The sequence below is a fragment of the Equus caballus genome, chromosome X, assembly GCF_041296265.1.
Source record: "Equus caballus isolate H_3958 breed thoroughbred chromosome X, TB-T2T, whole genome shotgun sequence".
Taxonomy (NCBI): domain Eukaryota; kingdom Metazoa; phylum Chordata; class Mammalia; order Perissodactyla; family Equidae; genus Equus; species Equus caballus.
Window position 1 is genome coordinate 116,476,488 of NC_091715.1, and position 12,381 is coordinate 116,488,868.

Sequence of the window (12,381 nt, forward strand, 5' to 3'; positions counted from 1 at the left end):
AGGGTTTTGACTTTTTATTTATTTGTTTATTTATTTTTTAAAGATCGGCACCTGAGCTAACGTCTGTTGCCAATCTTTTTTTTTCTCTTTCTTCTCCCCACAGCTGCCCAGTACATAGTTGTATATTCTAATTGTAGGTCCTTCTGGTTGTGCTACGTAGGGCACTGCCTCAGCATGGCCTGATGAGTGGGGCCATGTCTGCACCCAGGACCAAACTGGTGAAACGCTGGGCCTCAGAAGCGGAGCAGGCAAACCTAACCACTCGGCCACGGCGCTGGCCTCTTCATTTTTAAAAATACCTGTTATCATGAAATCTTCAAACATACACAAAAGTAGAAAGAATATTGTAATGAACCCCCATAAAAATAATCATCCAGCTTCCATATTTATCAGGCTTTTGTCAAACTTGCTTCCTCTAGCCTCTTTCATTGTCCCTCCCACCCTCTCTTCCTTCTTTCTTCGCTTTCGTCCTCCTCCCCTCCCATTCATTCTCCTCTTGTTGTGATAATTTAAAAGAAACTCAAGACAATATGTCTTTTCATCTCTATATTTTTATGTGTGTGCACTTTCTAAAAAAGATAGGCTTTTCCAACACAACCACAGTGCCGTCCAGGCGCATGAATGGTACCGTATTCCCTTGGTATCATCACCCAGTCGTCTGTATTCAGAATTCCCCACTTGCCTGCAAGGTGACATTTTACAGTTTTTTTTTTTTAGGATGTAAGTTTTGCTGTGTCTACACTGATAAAGTAAGAGGAAAACTCGTGGGGGCCATTTGCCTTAGAAAGGGATGGACTAAATTAAAGAGAGCCCCTACATGTCTATGACTGCTGGTGGTTGTGTGTGGCAATGAAAGTGATTCAGTTCTTGTGTTCGCTGCCCTGTCATAGGACACCACAGGCTCTTCAGGTTGGTTCCAGGGAGCTGAATCATTTGCACACTAACTCCCTGCCCAGACCCTGGAACGTTGCATCCTTTTACCGTAACCAGGAGCTAAGGGTAAAATTCCATGATTTTTCTTTAAATTGTGCCTGAAATAGTAAGCCATTATGACCAGGAAGCTTGTACAACCACTGCCGTCCACGGCTCCACGTGGTGAAGCATGAACCAGACACCACCCCCAAGGATGTCTTCACCTCCGGCTGCCTGGGCTCAATCCTCAAAGGGCTGCTCCCTATGGTCGCATTCTCTGCAGGGCCCTTTCAGAGGGGAACCTTATATGACATCCTTCGTCCTTGCTATGATTGGGAAAGTTATTTGCTTTTAGTCTACTTGATGGTAAAAGAAATGCAATGTGCTAACTACCATTGACTTTCAGATGTTTGGGTCTAGCTCAGTCCCCATCTCCTGTAAGAAGCCTTCCCAGCCCATAGTACTCTCATCTTCTGAGCTCTTACTGCCTTTGAAATGGGACCAAGTCATTAGATTCCTATCACCCCTTACCTCGGTTGTGAGCCACTCTTAAATGTATGGGAGCACAGATGTATATGCATGTGTATGTACACGGGTCAATGCAGTATGTATGTGTGTGTGTGTGTGTGTATTTTGTGATTTCTCAATTAGATTGTAAACTCCCTGCACTTGACACGCTTCTCAGTTTTGCCCATGCAGAACCCCAAAGCAGTGCTGTGTACCTAGTAGGCATTCAGTAAGGACTTGTTGATTGGTTGGAGAATATAGATGAAGGGCGGATGGCCTTGACCAAGGCCAACAAGCCTGGGAACTTTTAATAGCTGAGTTTGTCGAGTGTTGGCTCCATCCTCTTATTTTCCTCCCAGGCCATCTGGCAGACCTGAGCAACAAACTCTGAGGTAGCAAAGACCTTCCCAGAAGACGTCTGGCATTTACTTGGTGGTCTTAGATACGGGTTGAGGAACAGATCAGCAAGGTGCTCCCCTCTCTGTCTGAAGAGAGGTCTGGCGAGCCGCCCTGGAAGTCTTCCCCGAATTGTGAAAAATTGCAGGTGCTCTGGGGAGCTGGTACTTTGGCTTCGAGACTGACAATGCCACACACCTGCCCAAAGCAGAAGACACCTTGAGAATAGTTGTGAGTAAGTCAACAAAGCCCTTCTCGTGCCTAGAGTGAGCTCAGCCCATGAGAAGGGCTGTGTGCATCCACGGAAATGAGCCACTGGGGCAACCGGTTCCCTGCACACTTCCGGTTCCTCAGGAGGCTCTTGGAGTCTAAGCTGGACGTGAGACCGTGTCCTTTCTCAGTCCCACGTTGAAATGACTGAAGGGAAGGGCATGGGCCACAGGACATATTTCACAGAGAGGCCGTATCAACAACACAGTCAATCCAGCTTGTGTAGGTTGTATGTATATGTGTGTGTGTGGGTGTGTGTATCACGTATTATATAATATAGGGTGTGTACCGTTTTATACATCTCTATATGTATATGTCTGTAGCCAGCCCTGGAGGTCTAGTGGCTAAGATTCTGTGCTCTCACTACCTGACAGGGTTTGTTTCCTGGTCAGGGAACCACACCATCCGTCTGTCGGTTTTCATACTGTGGTGGAGGCATGTTGCTGTGATGCTGAAAGCTTGTGCCACCAGTATTTCAAATGCCAGTTGGGTCACTCCCTGGTGAAATATGTCCTGTGGCCCATGCCCTTCCCTTGCGTCATTGCAAACATGGGGCTGAGAAAGGACACAGTCTCCTGTTCATCAGCTTAGACTCCAAGAGCCTCCTGAGGAGCCGGAAGGCTGCAGGGAACCGGTTGCCCCAGTGGCTCATTTCCATGGATGCACACATGTGTGTATCATATAGGAATGGCTCAAATCAAAGTACATGTTTTTTAATTTCTCCTGAATGAAAAGAAAAATATAAATGGAATGGGAAAAAGAGTACAAAGTATTGAAAATATTTCCTATGCAAACGACAATAGGTTTACATTACAGTTGCGATATTTAGCATTAAAAATACAGGAGGCTGAGTTACGTTTGAATTACTGGTAAACAACATATATATTTTTGGATGTGAATGTTTCATAAAATCCTTTTTTTCTTCTGCTGGGTGCTCTGACCTTCCCAGCCTATCACCTTGTCCCTGAGGCATAATGTTTCTTAAGATTCACTCAGTATGCCCGCTTATCGTGAAGAACCGTTAGAAAATGTGCCAGCAAGTAGGAGCAGGTCAAGCACGTCCTGGTTCGTTAGCTTGGGGCCTCCTCTCTCAGACGCTCCTAATGTCTTGGGCATCAGTGGGAAAAAATTTGAGATCAGAACTAGGTAAGCCGAGCGAAGCATCCAGGTAGAGAAACTCACAGGCAGGGATGGAGGGGAGAGACCAAAACATGTATGGGAGCAGGTCTTATAATGAGAAACGACAGAGTGGAACAATGGCAACCTAGGATTCTTGGCCTTAAGAGTGCTTTTAATTACATTCTTCTGCTCCTGCGAATGAAACTTGTTGAAAGTTAGCTCTCAGGCAAGGGCTACAAATGGGCAGCTGCAAGCTGAGTGTATTCTGCGGACCTGTTTTAGGTGGCCAGCATGCTTTGTGGTAAAACATCTCAGTTAGTTGCCAACATTTAAAGAATGGAAGGTTTCATACCAGCATTTTGATTTGGGGCCAGTCTTGAAAAGCTGGAAAATCTGGCCATCCTGACCCAACATTCTTGCCCAGCAACGCTGAGCTGAGCTGAATACCAGCCGTCCCCTTTGGGAAAGACACGTGCCAGTCCCCACCCTCCTTGCTGTTCTCACGCCTGGCCTTCTCAACATTTGAGTTTGTAACGCCAATCATTTAAAAACATGATTTTTTTATTATGAGAAATGTCAAACATATACAGAGAGAATCGTAGCATGAGTCCCGCGTCCTCATTACTCAGTTTCAACAGTTATTAACAGCCGTCGCATTTCATCAATGCCCTAACCAATGCTCCAACACCCCTGCATCTGCCCCTGGATTATTTCGATGCAAATCTAGGCCTCGCATCGTTTCATCTGTAAATATCTCAGCGTGTATCTCTAAAGGAACCAGAATGTGTGACTCCTAACCAGGCCTCTTCCCACTATGTCACATATGCCACAGGTTGTACCGCGGTGATAGGCTATATCATGGAGTAATAGTACTGAACATTTCTCAGGGCTTCCTCTGTCGCTGGGCGTTGTGCTGGGTACTTATGTGCATTATGTCATTTGTTCCCCTCATCAGTTCTATGACATAGATAGTGTTATTATTTCCATCGTATAGTCTCCACACAGAAGTCCTCCCTAATACATATATATATATGCATGTGTATGTATACACATGCAAATGTGCACATATTTATTTATATCATATCGAATATATTTCTAGGGGCCAGCCTGGTGGCGCAGCAGTTAAGTGCGCACGTTCCGCTTCTCAGCGGCCCGTGGTTCGCCGGCTTGGATCCTGGGTGCAGACATGGCACCGCTTGGCAAAAGCCATGCTGTGGTGGGCGTCCCACATATAAAGTAGAGGAAGATGGGCATGGATGTTAGCTCAGGACCAGTCTTCCTCAGCAAAAAGAGTAGGATTGGCAGTAGTTAGTTCAGGGCTAATCTTCCTCAAAAAAAAAAAAGAATATATTTTTATATTACTTAGATATATTATTCATATATATCTAATTGTATACAAAGCCTAGAAGAAGTAGTTCAACTCTGTTTTCTTTCTTTAGGAAATCGTGTTTCTTCTGGTAATGAGAAAGTCCCATAAGCTGGGGTTTACATATCCCATTTCCCACCCACAAAGATTCAAAGTTCAAAACTTATTTTCCAAACATGGAAAAGGCAACAAAAACACTCAACTTGAGAATGTCCGCAACATAGATGTCCAAGTCTTGAAGCAAATTTTAGAATGGCTGCCTTGCCAAATACGTTTTTTCAGCTATACTGACCTGCATGCTGGCCTCAGTCACGTGCATGAATCTTGCAAGCTCCTTTCTGAGGGGAGAAAACCACAAATACTCCGTGTTTGGAGTTGCAGACGAAATTCAATACACCATAGTCAGATCACACTTGCTTTTAAATACCTATCACACAACCCCTCTTCCCCGGGACATTATTCTGTAATATCCAGACTGAGGCCTTGCTTTAGGGGTGGTTTTCCCTCCAGACTAAATCTAAGGGGCACCAGAAACTCGGGATTCCAGATACATAATACATTTTGCGAGATTTTAAAAAATCAAAATTGATGATAATTATGAACAAATTATCAAAATTTTAGATAAAGACGGGATCTGACACTTCACTCGCACTACGCACCATGCCTTACTCTCTTCACCTTGATCATGACACTGGGTCCAATCAAACACTGTTTACAAAACCCTAGCAACAGGCCAAAGTTTGCCCACTTTTAATGCTGCATGAAAATACTTACCTTGGTGCCCAGGAGGCATTGCCTCTACCCTGGGGCCTGAGGACAGGTGGGCCCCACGGCCTTGGGATCCCTAGTTGTCCTTTGGCTCAGGAAGGGAGGGAAGAGGCTCTGGGAAAGAAAATGAGGCCTGGGTCTAGCCAGGGGTCCCTTGGAAAGGGAGAACCGCCTGAGCACGAAGCCTACCATGCTAACATGCCTGAGTAGGGAATTTGTTGTAAGATGCTCTCCTGCTCCTGGACCTGCAACAGGGTGAAAGCGGTGCAGTAGAATGGCCGCTGCCTGTCCTCAGGATGCCTGGGCTCCCGCCTGCCACCCCGAGGTTCTCTTTGTCTGTCCATGGGGCCAGGAGCTCCCCTACCAACATGGCCTTTTACTGGTGCCGCTGGTGCTGCTGCTCCTTCCTTAGGTTCGGGTGGTACTTCCTCACTCTCACCATGTGATGCAATCACTGAGGTCGTGGGAGGATTTGCATCTGGAAAGGAGAAAAGGCAAGTAGAGAGATCAGGGCATTGGATGCCAGGGTTCAAGGGCAGGAGGAGGCCAGGGCCTGGAACTGAAAGCAGCAGAGAGAGAAGCTCAGCATCAGTCTGCTCCACTGTCCCAGGGAAAGGTCATTTCCTGGAGTTCACTGAAGTACCTGTCACCATCCAGCCACTGACAATGCGGTTTTCCTGGTTTTCGCTGACTCCCAGGTAACCAGTTTCATCGCGCGGCACCCGGGTAGAGGCTCCTTGTCCTCAGTGCTGTCGCTGTAGCTGTGCGTCTCTGCAGACTCTGCCCTGCAGTGTGCTGCGATCCCTCGTTGGGTCCAGAGGTGTAACCAGCAGCCGAGTTGAATTGTCTCGGAGTGTCTGATCTTGGTGACAGTGTGTCAGCATCAGGTTCAAAGCATATGTACTTGTTTTGTTTTGGGGTCAAAATTATGCTCAGAGACTGAGTTTGTCTTTGCCGGCAGTTTATTTAACACAGGTTCACTGCAGGAATTTCACAAGCCAAGAGCATACGGGATAATATGTCTTAATAAGCTAATAAATAAATAACATATTCTAAAACGATGATAGATTAATTACACTATTGTTCCAGGCAAGGGGACATAAAAGAGATAAAGTCCAGATTTAGTCTGAGGTGTACCTTTCCTATGAGTTTCTTCTGAGGAGAGGCGGATTGGCCAATGGAGAGCTGACGTCCAGCTGCCAGTGCAAAATAAAAGCCCCCTGTTGCTAGAGCACATTGCTAGGGAATGAGGGAGTTGGCGTTGGTGGGCATGATGATCTTTGAGGGGCCACCGCTCAGTTTTCACCATCGCCCCTAAAAGAGTCACGATTACTACAGCAGAAGCTAATGTCCCAAGGATCTTTGCAGAGCTTATTTAGGTCAGCAAAGAGTCACCTTGCCCAGACCGACACGCTCGGCTATTCCTCACAAACTCTGGGCATTTATAACCCCCTTGCCATCCTTGCTTCTCCACATGTTCTTACGGATAAGCCCCCAGCAGGGTTCATCATCAGCTGAGCCACTGAGTTCTTATCAATGACAACAGATGAGACAATGACATCCTGACACAACTTCATTCTTATACCAAAACAACAAGTTCTTGTCTTTGTCATAAGCAGGTGCATTAAAACAACTTCACTTAAATCCCAAACAAGTGGATTTGAAATCATATCAAACCCATACACAGCAGTACTACATATTAGATGCCAGCCATTGGCTTTCTCACCACCAGCTGCAGTAAGTGGGACATGCTGGTGTGTGCCTGCACTAGTGCGTGGCCATAAAACACAAAATATTGTTTATTATTATGTAAAATATGTATAAATGTAAATTTTACACAGTATTTGAATGAATGGTGAAAAATATATTTGATTTTAGAATCATGTGCACTAATAATGCTTAAAAAATGCCTTTAATAAAGCATGTCAGCTTCAAATATTTATAAAATATTTTTTATATTCTACATATTTAAAAATATTGGGGCTGGCCCCGTGGCCAAGTGGTGAAGTTCGTGTGCTCCACTTTGGCGGCCCAGGGTTTCACTGGCTCGGATCCTGGGCGTGGACATGGCACCGTTCATCAGGCCATGCTGAGGTGGCATCCCACACAGCACAACCAGAGGCACTCACAACTACAATATACAACTGAGTACTGGGGGGCAGTGAGGGGAAGCAGGAGAGAAAAAAAAAAGAGGATTGGCAATAGTTGTTAGCTCTGGTGACAGTCTTTAGGAAAAAAAATATATATATAATGTTCATACTATTTTATATGATAATTCATGTTATATAATGATATAAATGTAATAATACATAATTATTACATATTTATACTATGTAATTATTAAATTATTAAAATATAGAGCAAAATAGATATTTTAATATAATTTTGTTAATATAGATATTTTATATATTATTTACAAATATATTTTCACATATTTTAGAATCCAGTGTCAAGATGGTGGTGTAAGAAGACTCTGAACTCACCTCCTCCCCTGGACACAACAAATTTACAAATACTCTTGGAACAATTCCCCTGAGAGAGAACTGAAAACTGGATAAAAAGAACCCTGACAACAAGGGACAGTTCTGACTGAGGTGGAAGAGGCAGAAATTCCTTTCTGGAGAGGAAAAAACCACGTCCTAGCCATGGTGCTTCGCAGCCAGCCAGGAGCAATCTTAAGGTATGAAGGCTTCCCTGGAGGAGTGGGGGATCTGGGTGGGAGAGCTTTACGCCTCTGCAGGGCATGGCATGTATGAGGGGCAGGTCTGTGTTGGTGAAGTGTGTGGGGCCTCTGCAGCAGGGTGAGTGGGTCCAGTTCAGTGAGTCAGGACATGGGCATGGGGCAGGACTGTGTTGATGGGGTGTGTGGGTCTGCGGGAGTTGGAGCTTGTCAGCTGCAGCAGGCTTGGGATTCTCAAACAGCCACCTAGGGGATCAACCACAATTTCCAACGCCTGAAACGGTAGGGTGCTCCCACACCTGGGGCCAGCCCCAGCCAGCTGGATTACTGAGATTTGACAACAGCTTTGTAGGCTAGGGCCCTACAGCAATTGTAAGCCACTGAGCCTAGCAACAAGCCAAGCTGGGAGCCTACTCACTTAACAGAAAGCCTGCAACAGGAATGTGCTATTAGAGCTTGCAACCAACTGTGCCGGGGCCCCCACGCCCGATAAAAAGACCAAAGTGACTGTAGCAGCTTCATGCAGCTGAGCATTACAACCAGCCGGGGGGACAGCCAAGCCTCCCTGGGCACATGAAGCAAGAGCAGCCCTGCCAGAAAAGAAGGACACAGGTAGCCCTCACAGGGGGACACTCCTGGAACATTTGGAACTCGTGAAAAGAGGGAAGCACACTTCTGGACCTCATAAAGGATCTCTTGCTTAAGGCCACCTCTCCAAGTTTGGGAGACATAGCTGATCTACCTAATAGATAGACATAAGCACAGAGGAAGAGGCAAAATGAGGAGGCAAAGGAATACATTCCACATAAGGGAACAGGACAAATCCACAGAAAAAGAACTAAAGGAAACAGAAATAAACAATCTACCTGACAAAGAGTTCAAACAAAAAGTCATAAGGATTCTCACTGATCTTGGGAGAAGACTGGATGAGCACTGTGAGAACATCAACAAAGAATTGGAAAATAGAAAAAAGAACCAATCAGAAATGAAGAACACACTACTGGAAATGAAAAATTCAGTAGAGGGAATCAATAGCAGAGTAGATGACACAAAAGAATTGATCAGCGAGCTGAGTGCAAGACTAGAGGAAATCACCCAGGCTGAACAGATAAAAGAAAAAATAATTAAAAAGAACGAGGACAGTCTAAGGGAAATCTGGGATAACGTCCAGCACACTAACATCCATATTATAGGTGTCCCGGAAAGAGAAGGGAGACAAAGGAGCAGAGAATCTATTTGAAGAAATAATAGCTGAAAACTTTCCTAACCTAAGGCTGGAAACAGACCTCTAGCTACAGGAACCACAGAGAGCAACAAACAAGATAAACCCAAAGACACCCACACCAAGACAGATTATAATTGAAATGTCAAGAATTAAAGATAAAACCAGTGGCGTCAGCATTATGGCGGAGTAAGTTCTCCCAGTAATCTCTCCCTTCCAACATACAATGAAAAGAACATTCATACTCCAACAGAGGACATCCTAACACAACACGAGAAACATCAGAGAAACCCATGCAGCCATACGATGGAGGGTCAAGAGGCTGGAATGCCTCCTCAGAGGAGGTGGAACAGGGTAAGAGAAAACATTGCTTCCTCCCCTAGAGCCTGTGATCCGGGACTGTGGGCAGCCTCTGAGAGGGAAGGAACGGAGGGGGGCATTCGATCACAGGAACATCAAGGATCTCCAAGGATCCTTGAAGCCTAGAGTGAAGCCCTCTACCAGGGCAAAAGCTTGCATGGGGTGTGACCTTATCAAGCCAACACCCCAGGAGAGCAGATAGCAAGAGCAGAGCGAGCAAACCCCGAGAACACGCAGGAGAAAGTACCCTTCCCTTCACCCACCCTGTGTGGCTCTAGCACCTGGAGTCTTGGCTGAAGGCAGAGGGCTCAGACTATGTGGTTCTTGACCACCACCCAGTGGTGATAGACGGTAACTGCAACCAAATAACACCCAGATGTGGAAAAACAGAGTGACTCCCTCTGGCAATACCAACATTATACTGGATATCCAGACCAGAGAGAAAATGACAAGTACCCAGAAATAAGTCCTGAGGACACAGAAATATGTAATCAAAATGACAAACAATTCAAAATAGCTATCATCAAAAACTCAATGAGTTAAAACAGAATGTAAAGAAACAAATCGAGTTCAGGAGCTACTTCACAAAAGAGATTGAATCTATAAAGAAGAATCTATCAGAAAGATTAGAGATGAAAGACACAATGGAAGAAATAAAGCAAAATATGGATTCCCCGAATGCTTGAGTGGACATCATGGAGGAGCATATCAGCATAATGAAAGATAGACATGTTGAAATGCTCCAGATAGAGGAGGAGAGAGATTTAAGAGTAAAAAGACATGAAGAAAGTCTCCAAGAAATATCCGACTCAATTAGGAAATGCAACATAAGAATTACAGGTATTGTAGAGGGAGAAGAGAAGAATGGAGCAGAAACCTTGCTCAAAGAAATAATAGCAGAGAACTTCCCAAACCTAGGGAAGGAGATGGAAATCCATGTGGAAGCAGCTAGCAAATCTCCTAAATATGTCAATGTAAAAAGACCTACTGCAAGGCATATAGTAGTAACACTGGCAACAGTGAATGACAAAGAAAGAAGACTACGGGCAGCAAGGCAGAAGAAAATAACCTACAAAGGAACCCCTATCAGGCTTTCAGTGGATTTCTCTGCAGAAACCTTACAGGCTGGGAGAGAATGGAATGATATATTCAAATCTTTGAAGGACAAAAGCTTTCATCCAAGAATACTCTCTCCAGTGAACATATCCTTCAGATAGGATGGAGAAATAAAAACTTTCCCAGACAAACATAAGTTAAGGGAGTCTGTAGCCGTGAGATGTCCCCCCTACAAGAAATCCTCAAGAAGGCCCTCATACCTGAAAGAAAAGGGAGGAGGGGGTTACAAAGCACAGAGTAAGGAGATAAATAGGTAGACAGAATCAGAGCAGGATAGCAAATACTCAAGTGTGGCCTTAAAGACAAAGGGGAGGAAAACACCAAAAACAAAGATAACCTTGTCATTTTAAGCACAAACTCATAACACAAGATGGAATAAGATGTGAGAAAAATGGCTTAGGAGGGGAAGATGAAAAGGACTGAATCACTTTAGTCTAAGGAAATAAGAGGCCATCAGAAAAGGGACAATCTTATCCATGAGATTTTGAATACAAATGTCATGGTAACCACCAAACAAGAAAGCAGCACAGAGACACAAATAATAAATAAGGAGAAAACAAAGAAACACAACATAAAAAACTACATAACTCGACTGGTAGATAAAAATACACAGCACGAGAAACAAAGGAAATGCAGGGGAACCGGAAAATGAATGATAAAATGGCAGCATTAAGCCCTCATATATTGATAATCACCCTAAAAGTAAATGGATTGAATTCTCCAATAAAAACGCACAGAGTGGTGAGATGAATTGAAGAACAAGACCCAACAATATGCTGCCTCCAGCAAAAACATCTCAGCTCCAATGACAAACACGGGCTCAGAGTGAAGGGATGGAAGATGATACTCCAAGCTAACGGCAAACAAAAGAAAGCAGGTGTCGCAAGACTTATATCAGGCACAGTAGACTGCAAGATAAAACAGGTAAAGAGAGACCAGGAGAGGCAGTATATAATGATCAAAGGGACACTCTCTCAAGAAGAAATAATGCTTATAAATATCTATGCACCAAACACAGGAGCACTAAAGTACATAAAGCAACTATTAACAAACCTAAATGAAGATGTTCATAATAACACAATAATAGTAGGGGACCTCAACACTCCACTCATATCAATGGATAGATCATACAGACAGATAACCAACAAGGAAACAGTGGAAAATCTAAACCAGATGGACTTAATAGACATAGATAGAACCCTCCATCCAAAGACAGCAGAATACGCATTCTTCGCAAGTGCACATGGAACATTCTCAAGCATAGACCATATGTTGGGAAACAAGGCAAGCCTCAATAAATTCAAGAAGATTGAAATAATAACAAGCATTTTCCCGATCACAATGCTATAAAGCTAGAAATTAACTACAAGAAAAATGCTGAGAAAGGGAGGAAGATGTGGAGACTAAAAATCATGCTATTGAACAAGCAATGGATGATTGAAGAAATTAAAGGAGAAATCAAAAAATACCTGGAGACAAATAAAAATGAAATCATACCATAGTAACTCATATGGGATGCAGCAAAAGCTGTATTAAGAGGGGAATTCATCGCAATACAGGCTCAGCTTAACAAACAAGAAAAATCCCAAATAAGCAATCTCAAACTACACCTAATTGAATTAGAAAAAGAATAACAAACAAAGCCAAAAGTCAGTAGGAGAGAAA